At 40.5% G+C, this 19,276-nt stretch overlaps 1 protein-coding gene across 1 annotated transcript in view; it reads left to right on the forward strand.

Annotated features, from left to right (window-relative positions):
* The first annotated feature begins 7,763 nt into the window (after positions 1 to 7,763).
* Positions 7,764 to 19,276, forward strand: part of LOC112605323 (sulfotransferase 1C3-like) — a 39,216-nt gene continuing 27,703 nt past the window's right edge. Inside the window, exon 1 of the mRNA XM_025354988.1 lies at positions 7,764 to 7,854. The gene's annotated coding sequence lies outside the window, so the exon portion shown is untranslated. The remainder of the gene's footprint in view (positions 7,855 to 19,276) is intronic.

A 19,276-nucleotide genomic window follows, 5' to 3' on the forward strand; every position in this document is an offset into this window, starting at 1 on the left:
TAAGTCATCTAGTGTAGAAGGTGTCATCTCCAGATCCCAACGGACCTATCCAAGTGATCAACTTCCTTCTTTGTGGCAGGAGATGCAAGATGCAACAACCATTTGCTTGAACTCTGTAAGAAACATTGTACAAATCCCCTGATTTCTGGACACCAAAACTTTATTGAAGTGACAAATCCCTGAATCTTCTCAGAGTTTAGCCCCTGCATCCACTCTCTGGAGTGCATGTGTCTTCCCAAGACTTCCATGGCTTCTTGCTTTTCCAGCCTGATCAGCATGACATCTCGACAACCTGGATCAGCATAGTGTTCTACAGATGCACCAGATGGCTTTGTTCTCTTATACAGCAGAATGAAGTGGAGTAACCATAATTGTAGGGCAAGACTAGTAGTAACTATTGTCCTTGCCACATGAACTCCTACAAGACTTCTGTTCTGATCAGAAGAGAAGAGTATATTTAACAATTCAGAGCTGTGCACCATGTGCCCAGTTGACTGTTGGAATCGATTCTAAAAACAACTCTGTGTCTGGAGCTGAAGCTGCCATCAGAGCAGCAACTTAGTTGCTTGAGGTGAACTCCGGTTCTCCTTCAGGATCCAGCTTGCTACTAAAGAGGCTGCACTGAAGTGTTAAGAGGAAATATGATTAAAAATTCCACCACTCTGTGTCCCGCCACAACCTTAAAGACTTTAAAATGACACTCATCTCTTCAACACAACTCCAGCCCCCTACGAGCATGCAATATTGTCATCAATTTGCTATGTAAGTGATTTGGTTGGCAGATTCAGCTGGCTCCACATGTCCTTCTTACTTGACAGGCCAAGGGCCCAATGCAGGACCTATCCCAATGGTCAAGTATATTAATCAAATTATCCAGTCAGGGACTGGGAAGAGAACTGCTGGGTTGGTATGCAGAATTTAACTGGAATTCACCCAGGACAATAATTATTACATAACCCTATAAGCTCCTACTTTAACAAGGGTCAGTGATGATGCTTTGGCTCTTTGGGTATCAATGTCACCTTAGACCCATGTCCAACTGTCCTCAAAAGGTCAAAGGTCAGCAAACATATTTTATAAAATGTTAGCTGGTGAATAGTTTAGGTTTTGCAAACCATAACAATTAGGAGTCTGCAACTGTAGCATGAAATCAGCCATAGACAATATGTAAATGAATGGAGATTGCTGTGTTCCAATAAAATTTTATTTGCAAAAACAGGTGCCTGGCTTGATTTGGTTCTCAGTCCATAGTGTGCTGCCCCCTGTTCTAGGCAATCTCTTCCTCTTCATATCAAGTCACCCAAGTAAATGTCTCTAAGTTCTCTTTGAAGAAGAACTGTGTACACACAGGATACCAGAGAATACTTCAAGGTTTCAAATTCCTTTCTGCTAGCAACACAAATATTTCTTCAATCATTGTTTTCCAGAGATGAAGACACAAAGACATTATGAGAAAACAAAACTACAGACTAACATCCCTTTTGAATATAGGTTGAAAAATCCTCTACAAATACTAGAAAACAATCTAGCAGTATCATTAAAAGAATTATACACCATGACCAACTGAGATTTATTACAGGATTTGACAGAGGTTCAATAAATGAAAATTGGCCGGGCGCGGTGGCTCAAGCCTGTAATCCCAGCACTTTGGGAGGCCGAGATGGGCGGATCACGAGGTCAGGAGATCGAGACCATCCTGGCTAACACGGTGAAACCCCGTCTCTACTAAAAAATACAAAAAACTAGCCGGGCGAGGTGGCGGGCGCCTGTAGTCCCAGCTACTTGGGAGGCTGAGGCAGGAGAATGGCCTGAACCCGGGAGGCAGAGCTTGCAGTGAGCTGAGATCCGGCCACTGCACTCCAGCCTGGGCGACAGAGCGAGACTCCGTCTCAATAAAATAAAAAATTAAAAAAAATAAATAAATGAAAATCAATCATTGTAATATTCCACATCAATAGAAAAAAGGATGAGAACTACATAATCATATTGACTAATTTACAAGATACATTTGAGAAATTCAATATCTCTTCATGATAGAAACACTGAACAAACTAGGAATAGAATATTCAGCAAGCATAAATCCAAAGAGAACCACACCATGACACAGTATAATTGAATTTTCTAACATCATTCACAATGGGAGAATCTTTTTAAATTGTAACTTTTGTTTTTATTTTATTTTAAAAATTAATTTATTTTTAATTGACAAAAGGTATATATTTATTATGTACAACATTATGTTTTAAAAATGCATACATTGTGGAATTGCTAAATTGAGTATTTTAGTATGTGCATTACCATGTGTGCATATATTTATTGTTTTGTATGTGCGTGGTGAGAACCCCTAAAATTTACTGTCAGTGTTTTCAAAAATACAATCTATTGTTATTAGCTATGATCCATATTGTACAATAGATCTCTTGAACTTACTCTTCCTAGCTAACTGAAAAACCTATAATCTCGGAAGTAGCAAGACAAAACAATTTGCTGCATATGAAGGGCTTCCTAAAGATTATCATCCAATTTCTCAGCAGAAACATTCCAGGCCAGATAAAGGTGAGGTCATATGTTACAAGTCCTGAAAGAGACAAATTGTCACCAACAATGCTGTGCCTAGCAAAAATGACCTTCAAACATGAAGGAGAAATCAAAGCTTTTTGAAAATTAAAAAAGCTGAGTTTGTTACCACTAGACTTGCTCTGAAATAAATAATAGAAGGAATCCTTCAAACTGAAAAACTGGATGCTAGAAAGTAACATGAAGCTGTATAAAAATATAAGGTTCTGTGGTAACAATAAACACCTTGACAAATATAGTAACAGAGTTTTATGTATTCACAAAGATATGGTTTGGAATTCCTTATTTTTAGAAGAGAAGCAGAACAGAAAATTTTGTAAAATTTCAGAGCTTCTCTGCTCAAAGTCAAGGAAATCCACACCTTATATCAATGTGACCTGGAAATGAGACATGGAGTCAAAGGGGTTCATTTTGGAGATGTAAGCCTTGACTATCCTGCTGAATTTTGAACTTGCATAGGACCTGTAGCCCCTTCGTTTTGGTCCATTTCTCCCAGTTGGAATAAGTGTATTTACCCAATCCCTGTATCCATATTGAACCTTAGAGTAATTAACTTGCTTTTGATTTTACAGGCTCATAGGTGGAAGGGACTTGGCTTGTCTCAGATAAGACTTTGGACTGTTGACTTTTAAATTAATGTTGAAGTGAGTTAAAACTGGAAGACAGTTGGGAAGGCAAGGCTGATCTTGATATGTGAGGACATGAGATTTGGGAGGGGCCAGGACAGAATAATATTGTTTGGCTGTCTCTCCACCAAATATCACTTCAAATTGTAACAATCCTCACAGGTCAAGGGCAGGGCCAGGTGGAGATAACTAAATCATGTGGTCAGTTTCCCCCATACTCTTCTCCTAGTAATGAAGAGGTCTCAGGAGATCTGACGGTTTTTTAAATGGGAGTGGCCCTGCAAAAGCTCTCTTGCCTGCAGCCATGTAAGATGTGCCTTTGCTTCTTGTTTGCCTTCCACCATGATTGTGAGGCCTCCCAGCTGTATGAAACTGTGAAGCCATTAACCATCTTTTCTTTATAAATTATGCAGCCTTAGGTATGTCTTTATTAGTAATGCAAGAACAGACTAATACACTGCATGAACTCTTTATATGTAGAGTCTAAAATAGTGAAAATCATAGAAGCAGAGAACAGAATGATGTTTGCCCGGGGTGGAAGTAAAGGAAAATGGGAAGATCTTGGACAAAGGTTACAAAGTTTCAGTTATGCAACATGAATAACTTCTGGAAATCCAATGAATAGTGTGTAATTTTAGTTAATAATACTGTGTCATATACTCAAAATTTGTGAAAGGTCATTCTCACCACACAACAAAGAGAGAAACAAGAAAATGGTAACTGTCTGATGTAATGGATATATTCATTATCTTGACAGTGTTGATTATTTCAGTATATATTCTATCAAGACATCAACTTTTATACATCTAAAATATATGCAATTTTAATTTGTCAATTATACTTCAGAAAAACTAAAGTAATCAAGATCTACATGAAAGACCTAAAACTGTAAAAAATCTAGAAACAAACATAAGGGGGAAAACTCATGATACTGAATTTGGCAAGGATTTTGTGGATATGACACTAAAAGCACAGTCAATGAAAAAAAAATAAGCAAATGGAACTACATCAAGCTTAAAATCATTTGTCTATCAAAAGTTAAATTCAACTGAGTGAAAAAGCATGGGAGAAAATACTTGTAAATTATATATGTCATATGGAGTTACTATCAAAAATACATAAAGGAGACCTACAAATAAAATACCCAATTACAAAACAGACAAGGGACTTGAATAGACATTTCTCCAAAATGAATACCAATAGCCAACAAGCATAATAAAATATACTCAATTTCAAGCAAAACAATGAGATATCACCTCACACTCAGTAGGGATGGAAACCATAAAAACAAAACCCAAAACAGAAAAATGACTCCTCAAAAAATTGCAAATAAAACTAGTATATGATTCAGCAATCCCAGTTCTGATTAGAATTAGAAAGCAGCGTCTCAAAATAATCAAAAACATGTTCTTAAAGAGATATTTTCCAACCATTTTCAAAGCAGGATTACTCACAATAACCAAATGGTGGAAACAACCCAATGTCTATCAAGGAATGAACGGAGAAGCAACATATGTTATACACATAAAATAGAGTAATTTTCAGTTTTTTAAAAAAATAATCCTATCACATACTTATGCGGATGAGCCATGAGGATGTTACTCTAAGAGAAATAGGTCAGTCCTAAAACCACAAATATACTATCATTCAATTTCTGTAACTTATCTAAAGTAGACAAATTCATAGAATGAGAAGTTAAAATTGTGGTTCCTAGGAACTGGAAAGAGAAAGAAAATGGGAATTACATTGTACACTTAAAAATGGTAAAGATGGCACATTTCTTCATGCCTTTGTGTAACCAAGAGATTAACATAAGACTCAACAATGCTTTTCCTAGGTATATGCCCAAATGAATTGAAAAAGAGTTATGAAATACTTAAGCACAAATCAACTGTTCACAGCAGCATTGCTCACAATGACCACGAGCTGTAAACAGCCCACATTCCTGCCAATGGATGAATGAATAAACAAAATATGGCACATGCATACAAAGAAATGTTTTTCAGTCATAAAAGAATTAAAGTGCTATAACACAAAAGGTTACATATTGTATGAAACATCCCAAATAATTTGATTGATTCCATAGAGGCATAAGTTACACAAGTTTCCACTTGCCCAAATTGAGGCAGGAAATTAAAGGAGTAAAGAAAAATAAAATTAAAAAAAAAAAAAACCAGAAAAGAAAAGCAAGTCTTCTATATTAGGCTGACTCATCCCAAAGGCAATAGCAGGCAAAGCCGGGACCCAGGCAAAGTCTCGTTAACATCATCAAAGAAGCCAGGGCTCAAAGGAATGCACTCTAGAGACTCTCCCAGCACTCCTTCAACATAGGAAAAAGAAAACAAATTTTCTTTTCCCCTATGATATGGTTAAAGTTATGAGTTTATAGATTCCTGTATTCTGTAACTAGTAACTTCAAGTATTCTGTTTTATCTAAGCAGCACATTGAAGGTTATAAGACATGCCTGAACAGGCCTGTGCTACAGCCATCTAGGCCCCATAGCGAACATTATGAGATAAGCCCATGCAAGGCACTAGAGCAAGCCTAGATAACAGCCATCTACACTGCACAGAAAGAGTTGCATGTAATCCTGGCTTATGAATGTATCACAATTTGATTAAGAGCCTATGTTCTACCTCCATATTCTTGCTTTTGCATCACTATGCTTTGCACCATTGTAAGCTTGTTTCTAGCTAGCCCACACCCTTTTTGAAGTGTGTATAAAAGTCAAGGGCTGTCTTTGTTCTGGGCCCAGTTTTTGGATTTTAATCCACTGGTTCTGAGTGCTCTCAATGAAATCCTCCTCTTTCACCATGTCATCTTTCTGGTCCTCATTCATTCCCACAACAAGATGTTCACCAACACCTGGCAGTTATAGAAGTGTGTCAATTTTTCCAACTAAAATAATTGAACCAAGGTTGCTCAGCCCTTGGGTCTGAACACATGCAGTTCCTGCCTCCAAAAGAAGACCAGAGACAGCACAAAACAATGGGGCATGCAGAGATGGTTTTGTGACAATTAAAGCATCTGTTCAAGTCAAGCGGACTCTATCCAAGAAAACCTCCCAGTTCTGCCTACAGCAGCCCCTGGGCCAATTATCAAAATTGTTATTGGCTCAGGTCTGTCTTGACAGGGTGACCAAATGATCCAATTGGATGGGGACTGTCCTTTTAGCTGGAAAAGTCCCACTTCTTACCTTAACTGTCAATGTAATCAGCAGAACCTCTTTTCACACTCACATTTTTCCTGTTTTGATATGGTCACCCCTTCAAGAAGGCCTGTAGCAGGAGTGGTCATGTTTCACAGTGAGAACAGTCTAAATCATGCATATGCACTGGCAACTATAAAGGGAGCATTTTAATCCTCCTCCTCCACCAGGAGTTTTCACAAAGATACTTCATTTAGGTTTTCCATAAGATATCAGCTCAACAGTCAAGTGTAATCATGAGATGAACCACCACATGCCCTGTATCCTTTGTCCTGAGCACTGTTCTGATGCTTTACATAATTTACATCACATGATCCTTACAACCAGCTTGTCAGACAATACAGAACCCAGCCATATGGCTTAAAAGTCATGCTCTAAAGGTCTGTGTTCTACCTCTCCAACATCAGGAACAATAGTTTAGAAAGAGATTGAAAAGGAATGAATTTGTCTGAAAAGTATAACTGAAATTGTAGTTTGAGAATGGTGTCTGGGAGTCTTGAAAACGAGGACAGACCATGCCAACATATGGAATTTTAACAATGAACTCTGTACAATATTTACTTCACTCTAGCATACTGAGTGTTATTATGTATAATCAGAAGAGTAAAATCAACAGTTAGATCAGCTCAACAGATGGAAATGTTGTTAAGAACCAGGTGAACGGTGCAAGGTCAGAAGCTCTGGAGACTGTTCTCCCCTGCCCACACTCACTGACAACCACAGTGTTTCCCACTGCATCCACTAACCCCGACATTCTTTCCCTGAAATACACACACACACACACACACACACACACACACACACACACACACGGGGGAGGGGAGACATGGAGGCTTCATGGTTTTATTATAGGCCTTGTAGTTTCCTAAAATGAACTTTCTTCTACACCAATTTTAACTATGAATTCAGTGAAGAGGCAGAAGAATATGTTTTCTACTGCATCAAAGGGAACAGGATGAAATAATTGTGCAAGTTCCCATCCTGAGAGCTGGTCTGGGAAGCACTTCAATATAAATACAGACTCACTGGGATAATTAATAATGAATTATTGGTTTGTATTTACTCATGTTCAACCTGTTCATTTACATTCTGAGTAGCTGGTATCAAAAGGAAAGCAGAGACCCTCAACTTTGCGGTATCTGCAGAGAGCAAAGCCAGGACTAGATTTGTACCTTGGCAAGTACATCTGGATCCAGTGGAGGCAGGACACAGCAGCAGGTGCAAAGTCCTGCCCTGGTATCCACCTACTGTAAGCCTTACCCCAGCCTGACGCAGCCACCCCACCCATCCTCCCAGATTTATAAGCTCCGGACAGTCAGCACCATCCTCACCTGCTGTGCTCTTGCTTGCGCAGTGTCCAAGAGCTAAACCTGGCTCTGGGTTTCCAGGAACCGGTTTGACTAAAGGCAGCAAGCTGCTTCCTCTGGTCCCTGAGATACCAGGTAAGCCTTGCCAACTTAGACAGTCTCATCCTAGTGTCTGATGACCACCAGACCCTAGAAAAGGGTAGGGATATTCAACCCTTATTAATCATATAAAAAATAGCTTTCGGGTCTTCAGACTTGGTGGCTGCAAATAAAACTCAGGTAAGTTGTAAACTGAATGCTTCATGCATCTTCAGCAGGTGTTGGGTCCTGAGGTAACACTGAAGCAGAAATCTAACTCTATTGATATCTTTCCCTGATGGGATAAGAGAAAGAAGGAGATACTAAACGCATGTCTGTGTGTACAACTGTGTTATGCTGCTGCAGCAGACTAGAGCTGCAACCCATGGGAAGTGGACACTGCATAGTTATTGAGGCCTTTACCTTCAGAGGGTGACAGGCCAGGAGACAAGTCTCAGATTTATTTATTATTCGGTGAATGACTTTAGCCCTCTAAGCCTCAGATTCACTATCTCCAACATAATTACCTACTCAAAGTTATGAAAATTAAAATAAGAATTTCTGCAAACTATTCATTACAGATTAACCTTTTATAAATTATACCTATTGTATCGTTAATATCAATAAGCAAAATAGCATGAATTTTAAAATTATATTTATTTTTTTAATTGACAACTAAAAATTATATATATTTCTTATGTGCAATGCAATGTTTTCGAATATGCATACATTCTGGTATGGCTAAATTGAACTAATTAACATATGTAAATCAAAGAAAATTACTGAGTCATGTCCCAATCATTTCTTTTGTGTGTGTGTGGTTTTAAGGACTGGAGAGTTTAACAGGCAAGAAAGAAGGGAGAAGAAATAAGGAAGAAAATCCCCTGCACACAGGCAGTTCGGGGTGCGGGGAGCTCCAATGTTGATAGAGGAGACCCCACATGCAGCAGATACCAGTCAGTTACATGAGGAAGCTGGAGGAAGAGGTGTCTGATTTCCATAGGGCTCAAGGGATTAGTTTGACCAGGCATGTCATTCACATAGCCCACAAAAGAACTGGTCCTCCCACCCGAGCCTTTCAATATGCAAATTCAGGGTGCCATGATGTTCTACACATGTGGCGCTATGTGGGGGCGATCATCCTGCCAGGCACATGTGAGTCAAGGCCAAGAGGACAATGGTGGGAATCACCATGTTGGTGGACCCAGTATCTAATGGCTGGCGTTTGCATAGCAAAGGTTCTCAGCCTGGTTCTAAGAGCCACCGCTTTCCTGCTAGAAAAGAAACATTTCTGGAGCTGCTCTAAAGGAGACAAAAACTCTCCTAGGACCCCTTTTCCTCTCTATCTGCCTAAAATTATTTCTTAACAACTCCTATAACACTTCCCCCCATGGAGATCTCACCCTAATTGCTGTTAGGAGGTTTTGGACGATGACTCTGACTACTCCCTGCTGACAAGGGGCATCGAATGGGGAAGAGTAGTGAAGGCCCCTCCTGTGGTCGATCTTAGGATTCTCAGAAGAACAGTGTGTCTATGCGTGTTTCAGTTTGTGGCACCATTTGGAGTTTGATTGCTTGTAGTTGAGAAAACACAATTCAAGTTACACTGTTGAGTATATAGGGTCAAAATATTAATACAAGTCATATAAGTGAGAGAGGGCTAAATAAAGGAGTTAACCAATTCCACAAAGAAATTAATACAAGTCATATAAGTGAGAGAGGGCTAAATAAAGGAGTTAACCAATTCCACAAAGAAGACTGGAATTCATTAAAAGAGGGATTGTAGCCACGTGGGGCTGAAACCTGCATTTTCCCTGAGCTTCTCAATAATTTTGATTTGATCTTTAAATAGCTGTAACCCTACTGCAAATAGTAGAGTGAGTAGAGCAATTCCCATAAGTGTGGTGGAGTAGATAATTTCCATCTAAAATTTTACTTTCCAAGATATAGAATTTCCCTTGGGGGGTCTATGAACCTTCTTGGTTTTGTTTTCCCAAACAAACAAACCTCCAGGTTATGGGCACCCTACTTAATTTTATTACCTGGCAGAATTTGCAAGATCATTGCCTAGAACTGGAATATTGATTCATATTTTTACATTAACCATCCCTTTTTGTTTCTTCCAAGCTGCAGGAGATACAGCTCAATTCACAGGAATAAGCAGAGTTAGTCTAAAATATAGGCAAAAAACTTAAAAACAATGAAAGAGACTGGGATTTAATGACAAATGTATGAGGACATTTGGAGCACAATTCCGCTCTCCAGTCCTCATTTTTGGTAAAAACAAATTATGATGAGACCACGTGTGCTGTGGGTAGAATAAATTTTAGTCTTATACTCGGCCTGATTGTTTGTATAAAGTGCAGCAAGAATGGTTATTTCTACATAGGCCTTTTGGGTTGACTTTGATGAAACTCTGCTCCACAAAGAATTTCAGATAAGAACTTTAAAGCTGAGCCCAGCCATGGGTTTGTATCCTCCAATACCTGTGAGTTGTGTGAGTCTCTCTCTTGAGGTCCCAAGATAAACAAGGGGTTCCCGGACCTGTTACAAAGTGACATTCTTGACTGACTACAGGATAGGAAACCTGTGCCAGACTGTGTAGACAAGGTATGAGGCCAGTTCTCCCCAAGGGGCTTTCTTGGTTCTGCATGTCAAGCTTGATTCCTTAAAGGGAAACACACCCTTTCAGTCAAAGCATGTGTAAAATAACCAGTTTTTCCAATTGTGTCATGTTGACAAAGAAAAATGGATTATTATTGCACTGATGCAAGCAACTGTATTACCATAAGTTAAGAGTACTCACAGATAGTCTCCAAATTCTAGAGGAAGCAGGCAGAGAAAAATAAACTTGCTTCAAATTTGGTTCATAGTAGTGTACGTTACTCAATTATTAAAGGCCATAAATAGTTAAAAATAAGTTTCCTTGATGCTACAAAACAAAACAAAGATCAGCAATATTCCAAGCAAAAGTTAAAAAGCTTGCTTTAACTTTCTGGGTGCAGTCCACTTATTTAACTCTTGTCTTGCTTGATATTTGAGGAACAAAGCAAGACAACTATATGCGAATGACAATATTTCCAAATAGTTACAGTTAAAAACATGACTGAGGCCGGGAGTGGTGGCTCATGCCTGTAATCCCAGCACTTTGGGAGACCGAGGTGGGTGAATCATGAGGTCAGGAGATCAAAACTATCCTGGCTAACATGGTGAAAACCTGTCTCTACTAAAATTACAAAAAATAAGATGGGCGTGGTGGTGGGTACCTGTAGTCCCAGCTACTCAGGAGGCTGAGTCAGGAGAATGATGTGAACCCAGGAAGTGGAGTTTGCAGTAAGCAGAGATGGTGCCACTGCACTCCAGTTTGGGTGACAAAGCAAGCCTCTGTCTCAAAAAAAAAAAAAAAAAAAAAAAATTCACTGGAAAACCTAGTTAGTAAGCAATTTTAATTATATACCAGGTGTGGATTCTAGGACCCAGACAGAAATGCAGACAAAGTCTGACTTTTCAGGATCTGGCTCCATGTGTCCCAGGCCTTACCATTTGTAAAGCAGGCAATATACAACCTAGGAACATTTGCAACGCTGGTATCTAAGTTATACGATTCTGACCACCTATTTGCATTTTGATGACACTTGCATTCTACCAGTAATTCTTTTTTTTTTTTTTTTTTTTTTTTTTTGAGACGGAGTCTCACTCTGTCACCCAGGCTGGAGTGCAGTGGCCGGATCTCAGCTCACTGCAAGCTCCGCCTCCCGGGTTTATGCCATTCTCCTGCCTCAGCCTCCCGAGTAGCTGGGACTACAGGCGCCCACCACCTCGCCCGGCTAGTTTTTTGTATTTTTTAGTAGAGACGGGGTTTCACTGTGTTAGCCAGGATGGTCTCGATCTCCTAACCTCGTGATCCGCCCGTCTCGGCCTCCCAAAGTGCTGGGATTACAGGCTTGAGCCACCGCGCCCGGCCATTCTACCAGTAATTCTTAAGAGGATTTTTATTTCTTACAGCCATGTGAACTAAAAACCTATTTGATTTAAGCGATTATTTTTCATTAAGCCAATCAATTAGAGCTCTTTTTATAGACATTACACACAATACATATATAGCAGCACAGACAGAAGATTCAGCACTTGTCAAGATTTTTCATTTGCCAGTTGTTTAATGGGATTACCGGCTGTAGGGTGGAACCCTTGGAGGAGCAGGGTCAGGTACCATGCAATTTTTAGGGCCTAACAAGCAGACATAGCTGAAGGCAATTAGCCCATCGTCCATCGGAGTCTTATTTTTTAGGGGAGGGTGGGGATGTTTTCGTATCTTTCAGGTGGCCAAGAGCATGCTTCTCTGATTTATTACTACTACTAGCCATCCTTACAGAGTATATTCTACCAGGTTATTAAACAGCAAATCTCTCTCATAATGTGAAGTAATGTGAAACCCCCAAAACAGAAGCAGTATATAACACAATACATAACAGAACAGAGACTTTGATTTTGAGAGGAAACTATCTACTTTTAATTTAGGGGTTTCATGGGAAAAACAGAGGGCTTTTTATTTTCCCAAAACAGGATCTGTGGCACCTCCTGTTTTTCCTAAGGAGTCCCATGCTACTGGAAGTTATCTTTGGGCCTCTCATGCATGCGTTAGGAGTGGTAAGACAAAAAACGGTGAAAAATGATTCAGTTGACTGAGAGGAAAATAGGCTTTTTCCAGGAAAAGTTTTAAATATACCTATAACTTGAATATCCATTTTTAATTAAGCTGAGCACTCTTTAAGAAAATCCTTTTAAATCCCTTTTTACTCGACTTTAGCCATGCCAAGCAGTTAAGATTTTCGACTTTTCAATATTACAATTTCACTTACAGGTGAAACCACTGAGCCTTAATTAGGTTTTGATTTAATCCTGAGGGTGCAAGGTATTTTCAAAGGGGGGATAAGCAGCTTTTGAAACTATCATTGCAAAACTGTAACTGAGACAGTGAAAAAGATCTGACCCAAACAACTCCATTTGTATTTCCAGTGCCCAAGCTGTCCTTCCCCATCCCTGGGCATAGGCTTCACCAACTTTGGAAGGAGCCTGGTTTACAGTTTATAGTTTAAAACAAAGATGGTCACAGCTCCTTCTTAAGATGTAGTTCCCTCTTGCCTGGGGACCAGACCAAGAAATAAGCCAGAAGATTTGAAACCATGGCTTAGGAGTCATGCACCTAGAGACTACAAGATTTTGACCCTCTCTAAACTGCTTTCAAGATCAGTGCTAAGATATTTTGTAAAATCTGCCCTTGATGAATCAGCTGGCACCACTCAGATTGACAAACTGGCTTACAGGATTTTTTGGCCCTGAGTCAGGAACTGACTTAGCACAGGAAGACAGCAACCATTGTAAAATGGCAGAGAGTAAAATGTACTGTTGCCATGTAGTTACAGGTCGTGTTTACAAGGACATGAAACAAGATGGAGGCCTGTAGCCACGTTTGTTACTGACTGCTATGTTGGGCTGGCTTGAACAGCAGGCTTGTGAGGTCCTGGGTCTGCATCCTAACCCAAGGTACCCTTTCTTTGACAGAACCATACAGAAAGGCAGGCAAAGCACACCAAATTGTCTACAGCTTAAGACCAACCTCAAGAATCCTTTTTCATTCATTATAAATTCACGGAGAATATAAACAATGATCCTTATTATCCCCTTTACTGGCTTGCACAGGGAGAAAGAAGCCAAAAGCCCCGCTGATGAGAAATTTTTACCTTTTTGCAAGCTTATCAGGCTTCAGGTTTCCCTTTCCCCAGCTCAACTCTAAGGCAAGCATTTTAACGTTTGGAAAATTAGCTCTTCTCAGGTTAGGAGAACATTATAAAAGAGACAGAGGCCATTATAGACCACAAAAGAAGAAAAAATACCATAGAAAGTGGTTCCAATTAGGGTTGTTATGAGGTATTTCCTCTCTTGCTATTGAGAATGGTGTTCCCTCTTTTTTTTTTTTTTTTTTGCCTTCCCTATTTTTTTCTTTTCCATTTTGGCATACTGTAGGAGACATATTACTATTTCCAGAAATCTCTTTTGCTTGCAGGGCTGCCTATTTTAGCTGCAGTTAGGGTTTGCCTTAGGAGCACCATAACTTTCCTCCATGAGAGGGCAAATACCTGAATTAAATTTTGCCAAGCTGGTATATAGCTATGAAGTGGTCAGAAAATTGACCTAAGTCTGCCTTTACTTGTCTAAAGTCCTGCAATGAGAAGGGAACCTGAAGGGGCCCCAAATAAGAGAATCCTCAGATGGTTCCCCTGGAACTTGCTTTTCTACTTTTGGGGAATTCTTCTCTTTGGGCCTGCCTGATATGATTGCTAAAAGAGCTGGGTTGATTTTGCAACACTTGCAAAGGTCTAGTAAAAAGGCCATACTCTTGTGCAATAGGAAATAAGCCATTTTTTCTTCAAAGTTTCAAGGTTGAAGGAGTCCCAGGGCTTCAAAATACACCCCAGGGGGTTGCATGTTGAAGACGATCTATTACCCATCTAGAAAGAGAAGTGGGAATAAAGGCGTCCTTTCAGTCTCCTTCCTCTCAGTATGTGATCCAGGATGGAGATGAAAACAGTAGAGGGCATTCCCCAACTATTTTCTCTCTTTGGCTCCTGAATCCTGGCACCCTCTTAAATGTACCAACCATGACAGTAGACGTGACCCTCCAAGTCACGGCCCTAGAGGAACTAAACTTTTAGGCTTTAGCCTTTTGTTTCCCTTTGACCTCCTACACTTGCGTGGCCTGTGTGCCCTCCAAAAGAAAAAAAAAAAGAGTTTCAAGAAAAATCACATAATTGGGCAAGGCCCCTTTAAGTGAGGGGGCATGCGAGATTGAACTCTATATCCTGCTACGATGGCCTATGCTAAAGCATTTACCCATAGAAAAAGGGTTCTGGTTAACTTCTGGACTTAGAATCCCCACTAATTAAGCACTGTTTGAATAGGACACAGAATAGGTGCCTTAAAGGAATGCAGGAACTGAATGGCCATTTTCCTGCCAATGGGGCAATATCAAGACTAACATTTGGCTACAGAAGACATTTTACTGCAAACTGCTGAAGGCAGAAAATTCCCGTTCCGAGAAGACGCCTAGAGCCGGATTTCTAACAGTGTGAAAGGAGGCTGCAGTCCCACTGTGAAAAAAGAGGAACAGTGTGCCTCAGGTAGAGGGTTTTTTTTTTTTTTTTTTCCATTAGGGGCCTTAGAAATATCATGTGTTTGCCGGGCGGCGCAGTGGCTCAAGCCTGTAATCCCAGCACTTTGGCAGGCGGAGACGGGCGGATCACGAGATCGAGACCATCCTGGCTAACATGGTGAAACCCCGTCTCTACTAAAAAGTACAAAAAACTAGCCGGGCAAGGTGGCGGGCGCCTGTAGTCCCAGCCACTCCGGAGGCTGAGGCAGGAGAATGGCGGGAACCCGGGAGGCGGAGCTTGCAGTGAGCTGAGATCCGGCCACTGCACTCCAGCCTGGGCGACAGAGCGAGACTCCGTCTCAAAAAAAAAAAAGTATCATGTGTTCACCAGAGAAATCATAGAGAGAGACGTTTACTGAATTCCTGCCTGTTGTGATTCATGATCTTTTCCAACATACCTGTTTCCCTGAACTGTAAATATTCTTGAACATTAGACACACAGAGAGGGGGTAAGACACCGCCGATAATAAGAGAAAGAAACTTTGGCGACAGGATAGCTGGAAGAGAGCCTTGAAATTAAAGGACAGATTTGAGGTTGAGATTCACTCCATGCTTGCCAGCCTGATAAATACATTCCCTTTCCCAGCCAATGCACCAAAATGATACAGCTCCAATGAGTGGAGGAACACCAGGGCTATTGTCGCACATGAATTAGATAAAGTGACACGTACACACGTGGGGTGGATTTAAGGATGAGAGAGTTTAAATAGGCAAGAAGGACAGGAGAAGACAGAAGGAAGAAGCTCCCCTGTACAGAGAGAGAGGGAGGGAGGCTCCAATTTTGAAAGAGGAACCCCCTGCCACCCAATTATTTCTGAGAAGTTTCTTTTGCTAAGATTAAGGATGCATCCAGGAAAAAGGGACACATCACCACAGGAAACACCTGTTGACGTGTGGTCCATGCTTTTTCCAGAGAGGGTTTTGGGGCTTCAGTATCTAAAGAGAAAACAGCAGGCAGTAGGGCAAATAGGAAAGAGAAAAAAAGGACAGTAGATAAAAGAAGCAAGAGTTGCATTCCATTGAGTCTTTTGATAAGTTTCTCAGAATCCACATTGTTCAAGTGAAAGGAGCAGGTAGCAGAATAGTCAATCATGCAGTCATTTCATGAATCTGCCTTTTTACATAAGTTAAATGAGTGAATAAAATGATGAGTGAATAAAATAATTATAGAGTGTAGGGAGCAGCCAGATACACATTTGTTTCAGGTGAGTGGAGGGATGACCTTCAGTTATGTCCTTTGCCTGTGAAGGTAACGCTTCATTGACATTTTCAGGGTGAATTTCAACAGACCTGCCATAGAGTAAAGATCTTGGAGACCACAGGGAATTTTCTTCTGAGGAAAATGTGAGGGAAGTATGTAACTATCTGCTCAGGAACAAAAGGGGCGGGAGGTTTGTCTGACCCATTTCCCTTTGCCTGATTTTTCCCTTTCGCTCAGTGACTTTGAGATTCTGAGGCTTTCTTTCCATTTCACAATTTCTCCATTTTTTTTTCAAAGTTTCACTCTTTTCGTGCAGGCTGGGGTGCAATTAAATGGCACAATCTCGGGTCACTGCAACCTCCAGCTCCCAGGTTCAAGCAATTCTCCTGCCTTAGCCTCCCAACTACAGGTGTGCACCACGATGCCCGGCTAATTTTTGTATTTTTAGTAGAGACGGGATTTCGCTGTGATATAAAGCTTATGAATTTCTCTATTTGCTTCTCTTCTTGTTCCACGTTGGATGCTAATTAAGTTTTTCTTTCTTTTTTTTCTGAGACGGAGTTCCATTCTGTTACCCAGGCTGGAGTGCAATGCCGCGATCTCGGCTCACTGCAACCTCCACCTCCCATTCGTAAGCTTTATATCTGAGGAATGAAATTCATAGGGAAACTTATAGAAATTCAAATTAATGAGGGAGGAATGAAGTAACCTTTTAAGTTCAGAAAATCAAGAAACCACAGAAGTCAGAGCCACAACAATTATTGTACAGAAACTGCCATCTCCTTGCTCTGTCAATACTTGTTTTGCAGCCCACACTTTCAGTGAAGGCGCCAATTTGAGAGTTCCAGCAAAATGTAGGGATTTTAGTTCAAGTGATTCTCCTACCTCAGCCTCCTGAGTAGCTGGGATTACAGGTGCCGGCAACCACACCCGGCTATTTTTTCTATTATTAATAGAGACAGAGTTTCATCATGTTGGCAAGGCTGGTCTCAAACTCCTAACCTCAGGTAATCCACCTGCCTCAGCCTCCCAAATTGCTAGGATTACAATCGTGAACCACCACGCTCAGCCTGAAGATGTGTTTTACAGATTGACGCATCTGCCTCCTCCTGTCTAGTTAAAGTTACCATCATCAACAATAACAGCAATAGCAACATTCATAGCGCTTATTTAGTAAACGATGACATTCGGTTAATATTTGGTTCATCCAGCATTGTGCTAACTTCTTTTCATTATTTTTTCATGCAATCATTTTAAATCCTGTGAGACACAATAAATATTACCCTCACTTATAGATGAGTAAAATTATCCTTAGAAATATTAAATATGGTGAACTTCTAATTTCCAGTCCAAGATAAAAGAAGCTTGAAGGACACTCCTGTCTCTAGAACAAGAAAAAAATTGAACTGAATATCCGCATAAGTTCTTCAGATAATCAAGTTTATGGGGCAAACAGCTGTGCCAAAAACTAGGCAGACATGTGAATACAGAGAATCTCAGCTGGACAGAAGAAGAAGCCCACAGCTGCAGTAGGTGTAGGGACTTAAATTGTACAACTTAAATTGTAATGAATGAATTGTTAGAAGCTCAGGAGGCACTAGCTTGAGAGTTAACAATGTTAGTGGTGCTCAAATTTGGGGGTGCATAGAGAATACATTCATGAATTTCACCTCCTAGAGCCATACCAGGTACTCACTGCTAAGACTGGAGAAAATCCTGTCATGTTTCTGGTAGAAATGAGGGAACTATAACCATTTTTTGAAATATGCCCATAGCATTCGATTTTCACTAACAAAGGGAAACTGTTTTATCAAAGCCAAACCAACGTGGGGAAGAATTATGCTCATACAAATTCAACTCTAGCTCCTCTCGTCCTCCTGTCTCACCTAAATGAGGAAGAGAAAAGTTGGAGGCATGTGTGAAGGTCAAAGCACAGCAGCCAGGCCCTCTGAAAGGCTGAGACCTGATCATAGACCTATTGGATGTTTCTCCTTCTTCTGCACCTAACCACATTAGCGGACTCCTTTATAATAACAGGGGATGACAGCTCAAAGAACTGCAAACCTCAGACCAGAATAAGATGTACTCACTAGGGAAACACAAAGACAACAAGGGAAATAAAAATAGGGACACCAGAGGAAATTTTGTCCTCTGACATTACAGCCACAGCAAGTAAGAATCACAGTCTAACTCCTAGCCAGATAAACAAAAACACCACAATGAAGGCCTATTGATTTCAGCTTCTTATACACAATACACCATGCAGAGTTCAACAAAAAATTACAAGGCATACTACAATGTAAAACACAGTCTGAAGAGATAAGCAAGAATCTGAACCAGACTCAGATAGCATAGAGATATTGGAATCACGACTAGAAATTAAAATAAGTATAAATAAATGTTAAAACTTGTAATGGAAATGGTGAACAACAGGCAAATAGAGATGGACAATGGCACACAGAGATGCAAATTCTAAGAGGTAGTCAACCGGAAATGCTAGAACTAAAAAGTCAAAGATGAAAAGGTAAAAGAAATCAACCTGATATTTGCACCCAGAGCTGACTTACTGTAAGCAAAACCATACTCATGAAATGCCAGATTCCAGCCTCCTCTCAAAGTTTAACTGAAAGGGTGCTGCACAGGGACACAACTGAGAGCAGGAGACACAGGGTGAGCCCATATTGCTAGGTTCACTGTCAGCATCAGCTTGGAATTTGTCATTTTTCAATTTTTTAAATCCAAATCCTAATAAGTAAATTCGTCCTCAATAGTGGCAACATTAAAGGATTTTTCTTCCCCACTGTGTAAAGTGAATGGTGCAGCTCTTTGGCATGCAAAGTGCCCTCTAGATCTCAAGTCCAGTGAGCCCAGGTCCAGCCCCTCGGGTCTCCTAATTTCAAAGCTGCTGTCACTGAGCACCCAGCTTAAGACAAAGGTACCGGGACAGCCTCCACCTCAGCAGGAGGAACAGTACCCTGGTGGGTCAGCGCCAGGTCCTGTGACCTGACAGGGAGCCTGAAAGGCTTCCACACCTTCTTTTCAATCTGGGAAAAGTACAGAGGAAACCA

The sequence above is a fragment of the Theropithecus gelada genome, chromosome 13 (assembly GCF_003255815.1).
Source record: "Theropithecus gelada isolate Dixy chromosome 13, Tgel_1.0, whole genome shotgun sequence".
NCBI classification, from domain to species: domain Eukaryota; kingdom Metazoa; phylum Chordata; class Mammalia; order Primates; family Cercopithecidae; genus Theropithecus; species Theropithecus gelada.